Consider the following 7639-nt stretch of genomic DNA (forward strand, 5'->3'; position numbering starts at 1 on the left):
TATTTGTTGAATGAAAAAATAGATTTCAAGTACTGACTAGTGTTGCAGACAAATAACTGGCAATTTTCCTCCTGGGATAAGGGGAAATATCAGGGCCTGGGCAGGGGTTGTTATGATGGAAGGCATATTGTGATCGAGGGGTCACAGGTTCCCTTGTCACTGTCCTTCATCTTATGGTTTAGTTTCTCTTTCCTGTGCACATGTTGGCCATCCCAGTGCTGGTCACAGGGCTCAGTGTCCCAGCCCTACATCCCTCTCTTCCTCTAGTCCTGGGAACTCACCTGGGATCTCTAGTACCTACTATCTTCAGTACTTCCCAGGACCTCTCCCAAAGCCTGTCCCATTCCCACCTGAGACTCCCTGCTGAGGCCAAAGGCAAATATAAGCAGAGTCAGCTATGGGCCAGGCTGACTGGTTCCAGGACCCCTATTTCCTTAGTCCAGCCTGAAAGAGTCCTGATCCCTCTCAGATGACCCTGTGTGCCGTAGACCAATTCCAGCATGTCATAATTTCAAGAGTTTCATCAAAAGGTTGATGAAACTTGGGGACTCAACAGGGTTGAGTCACACATGTAGTCACCTGTTGGGAATGGCTAAAGGCATTTCCCCAAACCTGAATAGGAAACTGATTGTGGCTGCCAGACAGTTAAAGGGCATCTTAATCTACATGTTATTGCCTCCTACTGGCCAAACACCTGAACAGCCGTAGGCTAATTTCCCCAAACTGACAATGCTTCTGTACCCTTTGAAACCTTACCCTTTGTAGTGTATTATCTCCACCTTGCCTTAGGACAAATTGTGTTAATAAAAGCAAGGGTCCTAGACAAGGAGGGAGTCTTCAGTTCCTTTAGCTCAAGGTCCTCTGACCCCCCATGCCTTTCAAAATTATATCTTGTCTCCGGACTCTTTATTAGTCCCTGGATTCCTATGTCATCTACACGCAGCCTTTTCCAGATTCCTGAACCCTTCTTGATGCTGGGACAAGAACTCCGGCACCTGTGCCGCCCTACCATTGCCCTAAACAACCTTAGCAAAGGTCTCACATCCCTTTTGTACTCTGCAAAAGCTCCTCCCAACCGGAAAACAAAGATTTCTGGGACCTCTGGAACAACATGTCACCGGCCTCTGCCATCGCGCTCAGTGTCCTCTCCAGACTTATAAATGTGCCTTGTTAGCCTCATTCCTCCCCATTGGTTAGTGGACAAAGCTGGACTCCCCTAGCCCTTGGCAGCATGGGTAATGCCAAGGCTCCTACAGCAGATGCCCAACACCCACTCTCTCCCTCTGCAGGGTGACCCTGGCTGGACCTGCTCCACCCCAGCAGCTGGGCACCAGGCCCTGGAAACCACTACTCCCAGGCTCCCCCCCACCTCTTCTTTCACTCTCAGCCTCTAAAATCTTATAGAACTTTCCTGAACTCTCCCTCCTGAGCCCCTTGTACCAGCAACACCCTCAGCGTCTGTTTTTAGCTCCAGAATGGTGTCTGTGTGTTCTACAGCTTTCACTGAGCCTCCCTCGGGAGATGGAAGCTTTCACACCTACTCACTAACAGTGCCCCACCCCCCAAACAAACAAACACACACACACATAGTGAGGGTCTTCAGTAGTCATTTCATCGGGGCCCTGCTCGGATCTGCTGGTGCAGCCTCCCCTCGGTAGCGGCTCTTCGAGGGGAGAAAGCACATGCACTGGATGACGGGTTTTCCACTTGACCTCTTCTTCCCACACAGCTCTGGTTCCCTCACCCCTGAACTATCGCAGAAGAGGGCTTTATGTTCTCTTTTCACTGTGTCCTAATTTGCTTGTCTACCCTAAGATGGCTTAGATAGCAGTATAGGAGTCTTCCTGCCAGCCCCAGGAGTAGTTCCGCAGAGACTTCTGCAGGGCAGGCAGCTCAGGGGGAAGCTCAGGTTCTGAGCAGGAGCCGACAGGCAGAGGACTAACCGTTTGGAAACCAAGTAGTGGATATGTTGTCCATCTGGTGCTGGTCACAGGGCACAAGGCAACTCTTCTCAGAGGATCCAAGGTTGGGCTGGCCTTGCTTCTCTTCTCGGTTGAGGTGGCATTTATTCTTGTCCTGGAGTCCTTCCCAGCTCTCTGACCTGAGCTGAAGAGAAAGTGATTGTCCTCACTGGGCCCTGAGCGCCCCCTGGAGGCTGCAGGTGTCAGTGCGCTCCCACCCTTCAACCAGAGACAGAGCCCAGGAGTTTTTTCCCCCCCCAAAATCACCTCTCACCGTCTTTCTCCCTCCCTCCCTCCCTCCCCTCAGTGGCACAATCTCTTCCTCTGCAAATCTCTGCTGCCCGGGGGCGGGGGGGGGGGTGGGGGGGAGGTGGTCGGGGGCCTTCAACCTCTTGTTTGATTTTCTGGGGAATTCCAGCCCTGAAAATCCCAACTGTCTGCTTTTCCATGTAGTCTTCTCAGTCCTCCTGACAGGTAGCTTTCTGCTTCCCCTACAGAGTCTGCATGGACAGAGCTTCCTCTTGCATTGCCAGGGGCCACATCTAAGCTGAACACTGACCCACTGTCCTTGGAATGGCCACGTCCAGCCTGCCCTGCTGCTGATCCGCACTCTCCGACCCCAGTCATTTCCCCTGGGCCGCTGAGTGCTGGTGTGCTGGGCCTACTGCCTGGCTGTGTGCTCCAGGAAGCAGAGACTGGACCCGTCCTTTCCCCAAACTGAGAGAGCTTAGGGGTAAAGTTCCAGGCACCAAAAAGAGCCCACTGCTCCCAAATGAGTCCTCCAACATGTGCATTTTTACTGGCTCTGTCTATAATGGGCTTTCCTACATCATCCATTCTTGCTTCTCTATGAATAAATCATTATAATAATAACTAGTAACCTGGTACACGGATTCGTGCACATTGAAAGGAAATTAATTAGAATGTGGCCAGTGGGGTGGGACTAGGTGACACAGGCTGGACACGCCCTGGAGCCAACCTCCTTCAGTCCCTCCCTGGCGTCTGTGGAGTGATGAGGGTCCCTCCAGCAGGTGAGGTCCCTCAGCCTGGCCTGCAAGGATCAGGCCGAAACCCACTCTCCGACATCCCAAGGGGTCCTGGAGTGCGAGAGGGCACTCTGCAAAGTTGCTGTCATACAGGGTGTGGAACTCAAATGCCAGTGTGCAGTAAACCAGATTCAGGGCCAACAGTGCCCCAGCAACAACATAACCCACGGCCAAAGGTGGAATCACGCAGCCCCATGAGGAATCGAGCTCCCTCCTCTTGGTTTTGGGATGTGTCACCTGAGAACCACTTCTGCCAAGTCACTGCAGCTCAGAAGCTCCTGCATTGAGCGTCTGCCCCCTGGTGGTCAGCGTGCATCATAGTGACCAGTCGGATGGTCGGACACTTAGCATATTAGCCTTTTATATATATATATATATATATATATATATATAGAGAGAGAGAGAGAGAGAGAGAGAGAGAGAGAGAGAGAGAGGCCCGGTGCCCGAAGTTCATGCATGGGTAGGGTCTCTAGGCGTGGCCTATAATCAGGACCATCTTCCCCAGCTGCCAGAAGCCGGCCCCACCCCCCAATGCCACCCACCCCTAGTTCCCCGTTTGCCATCAGGCGATCAGAGCCTGCAGGCTGGGGGGAGAGACCTAGAGGTTGGCCATTCTGCCCGCTCACCAGCCGCACCCTCCGCCGCTGGTTGCCCTCTGTGTGTGGGACAACCAGCAGGGCAGGGGCCTTGGCCTGGCACCGCCCACATCTGCCACCCGATGTTCCCTGTTCCCCATTGGGCGATCAGAGCCTGCTGGCTGGGGGAAGGGACCAAGAGGGTGGCTGGCAGGCTATCAGGGCCTGCAGGCTGGGGGCAGCTCCTGCATTGAGTGTCTGCCCCCTGGTGGTCAGCGCATGTCATAGCAACCAGTCATTCGGCTATTCGGTCAATTTGCATATTAAACTTTTATTATATAGGATTTGCTCATATCTATGGGCACATGTAGGTGCCTGGCACTGTGCTAAGCACTTAACAAGATTTATCTCATTAAATCACACACACATATATATACACACACACGATAATATTAGTCCCACTTTACAAATGAGGACAGACACTGCCATTAGGCATGTTAGCCAAGTCCCACTGTTATCAAGTGGTAGAGCCACGATGAAGCTCTGCGGCCTGACTCCTGGGAGTGAGCTCCGCCCTGCCAAGGCGTGTGCTGGGACATGTTTCAGGGCCAGCTCTCCAGAGGATAAAAGGCCGGTTTGTAGCATTTGTTAATTTCTGTGATGTAAATATCACAGCCATCTTTAGGCTACTAACAAGGCATCCAAATGTGCAGTTGAAAGAAAAAGTAGCACAGCAACATGCTACTTCCGATATAGTATTTCCACCGGGCAGACCCGACAGATGTAAACAAGCTCAAGAGCACAGGTCAGAGTAAAGTGCAGCAAAATAATTAGGAAGTGATGAGTTTTGAGTATTTATTATCTTTTACTTTTTTGTTGTTGTTGTTAATCTCCACCTGAGGATATTTTCCCATTGATTTTTAGAGAGAGTGGAAGGGAGGGAGAGAGGTAGGGAGGGAGGGGGTGAGGAAAGGAGGGAGGGAGGGGGGAAGCGGGGAGAGAGAAACATCAATGTGAGAGAGACACACTGATTGGTTGCCTTCTGCATGTGTCCTGTCTGGGGCCAGGGATGAACCTGCAACCCAGGTATGTGCCCTTCACCAGGAATCGAACCCACGGCCCTTTGGTGTGCAGACTGACACACTAACCACTGGGCAACAAGAGCTAGGGCTATTATCTTTGACTTTAACAAAATGTATTTAATTTTAAGTTTACATAACTCAATTTTTAATAATGGCTGGTTTTCAACAACCAGCTGTCAAAATTGCTGGAAATGTGACGAGCTCTTGTAAGCCAGTACAAACCAGCTTCAGCACCCCACTGTCCATCACACTGCCTTAATGAACAGGACAGGAATTTATCTGATTTATTCACTTCCATATTCTTAGTACCTAGCACAATGCCTGAAACACTGTATGTGTTTGATGAGTACTGAATCTTGTTGTTCCTACTTCCTAATTACACCTAAAATCTGTCCACCTCTCTCTGCCTCCCTCATAGTGTAAACACCATCAGTTCTTTTCTAACCACGGAAATAGCCCTGTCTCTCTGCTTCACCTTCCCCTCTACAATTCATTCTTTGTAGCAACCACAGTCATCTTCAAAAGCATATCTGAAACCACCTTATACTCCTACTTAAAAGACTTCTTTCTTGAAGATAAAAGTCATTTTAAATTCTACTAACCAGAGGATACCATTACTCACATTTTGTCTATTCCAGCCTTTTTCTATTCTTACAACATCCTTTTTAAAATGAAGATATGAGGCCTAACCAGTTTGGCTCAGTGGATAGAGCGTTGGCCTGTGGACTGAAGGGTCCCAGGTTCGATTCCAGTCAAGGACATGTACCTTGGTTGTGGGCACATCCTCAGTAGGGGATGTGCAGGAGGCAGCTGATGAATGTTTCTCTCTCATCGATGTTTCTAACTCTCTATCCCTCTCCCTTCCTCTCTGTAAAAAATCAATAAAATATATTAAATAAATAAATAAATAAATAAAATGAAGATATGATTTTATAAAACTTCATTGTTTTAATAGTGTATCTCAGATATCAGCATTTTTATTTTTATTTTTATTTTTTTCAGATATCAGCATTTTTAAAGGGTACATACAATTCCATTATATGTTTAAGCAAAACTTTATACTAGTATAACCATTTCTTGCAGATGGACATTTAGGTTTGGGGAGGGGGTGGTATTTTTCTATTTTAAGTAAAGCTGTAATAAACATGGGTGCATGCACTTTTTTGTGCCTTTGACCAATTCTTTTCTTGGAAAATATTCCTAGAACTGGAATTCCATAGGTGGTTTTAAGTTATCCATGGTCTTCAAAAGGAGTTTAGAGATGTTCAATTTTCTTGCTTTTCATCCTTTTTCCCCCACCCCACAGAGTCACTGTCTAGCTGCCAGTTTATCCCATTAGGCATCCTTTCATCCTCATCACTTAAACTTTTCCACGGTTTCCTGTTATACTCCAAACCAATCCAAACTCTACCTGAGTTAAATGATCCAACTCAGGCCTGACTCCAAACGGGTTGCTTTTTTTATTCTACTCTCCTTCCTCCCCAGTCACCCTGGCCTCCTTTCGGGTCTTTCAACACCCAGATCTTGATCCCTCGGGACCTTCGTACCTGTTCTTCCTTTGTCTGGAAATCTCTCCTTTTTGTTTTTAGCTCATACAAAGGCAATTTATTAACAGAAACAAATAATTTGAAGAGTCCTGTTCACAGTGACCTAGGTGACCTGCCTTCCTGTGGGTGCCATTGGAGGGGATGAGTGACATCTTCAATCTGCCATCTTCGTCCCTAGTGGGCAAGGGCTCTGAGAGCTGATTGGGCCCCTGGTCCAGGGGATCCTGGTCCTATTTCCTCCTGTGGCCTGGAATTTGATGCAGAGGGCAGTGATGCCCAGCTCCTTGCACTTCTGGGCCACACTCTAGGTAGCCAACAGGGTGGCATATCGAGAGGACTCATCTCGGTCAGCCTTTACCTTCATCCCAGCAGTCACGTGGCAGATGGATTCCTTGCCAGAAAGATCGGTGACATGGACAAAAGTGTCATGGAAGTACGTAAAGATGTGGCAGACACCAAATGCATTCTCCTTCAGCCACCTAAGACCTGTTCTTCCTCCTTTCCTCCCCCTGAGCATCTTCTCCAGACTCTGCCATTGGAAAGAGAGCTCTAGCTCTTATCGCAGCTGGCTCCCTCCCCACCCTGTCTCTCCCAACCTGCAGGTCACTGCTCCAGGAGGCCCTCCTTGCCCACCCTCCTTAACACCATATTCTTTACATTATTTATTGCATCCTATTCCTTCCCGGCTTTAACACAACTGTCATTGCACATTTAGTTCCATGTGCTTACTTGGCTGCCTGCCTTAGCCAGTAAATTATAAGCTCCAGAGGGCCTTCTCTGCCAGTTACCAGGCTGGGTGCAGGGGGCAGAAGAATGAGTAAGTGCTGCAACTTACAGTTAGGAGTACAACAGCTACAGATTCAGGTCTGGGCTCTGCTCTTCATCAGCCATATGCCCCATTTCTCCAAGCCTCAGCCTTTTGTAGAGAGAATCATGGTCCCCACCTCCCAAATCAGAGTGCTGGTTGTAATTAGCTCTGGAATTGGCAGCCAAACACTGGCAGACTAGAGCTCGGGAGTCGGTGCTAGAACCCTCGTTCCAATGTGGGAAAGGGCAGCAATCTTGGGATGGAGAGCAGGAGGATGGATCAGGGCTTCAGGGCTTCCGGACCAAGCTCTAAAATTGGCCATGGAGCCTCCCACACCCAGCTTCCACCTGGGCCAGCCCCAGGTCTCCAACCCAGGCCTGGGCATCAGGATTGCTGTCGTACCCAACTGTTCTTCCTGCAGGCGCTGGCTGTGTTCAGGGAAAGGACCATTTTCCCAGGCTCCTCTCAGCACCCGGGCAGGGAGACACAGGACTTACTATTTCTGCAGAAGATGCAGGGCCTGGGGTGGGGATTTGGCAAGTGGCTCAGAATCCAGGGGTTCACCCTCCCTTGCTCTCCCCTCCTGAAGCTTCAAAACATCAGGACCCATTTAGGAATCT

The sequence above is a fragment of the Myotis daubentonii genome, chromosome 9 (assembly GCF_963259705.1).
Source record: "Myotis daubentonii chromosome 9, mMyoDau2.1, whole genome shotgun sequence".
Lineage (NCBI taxonomy): Eukaryota > Metazoa > Chordata > Mammalia > Chiroptera > Vespertilionidae > Myotis > Myotis daubentonii.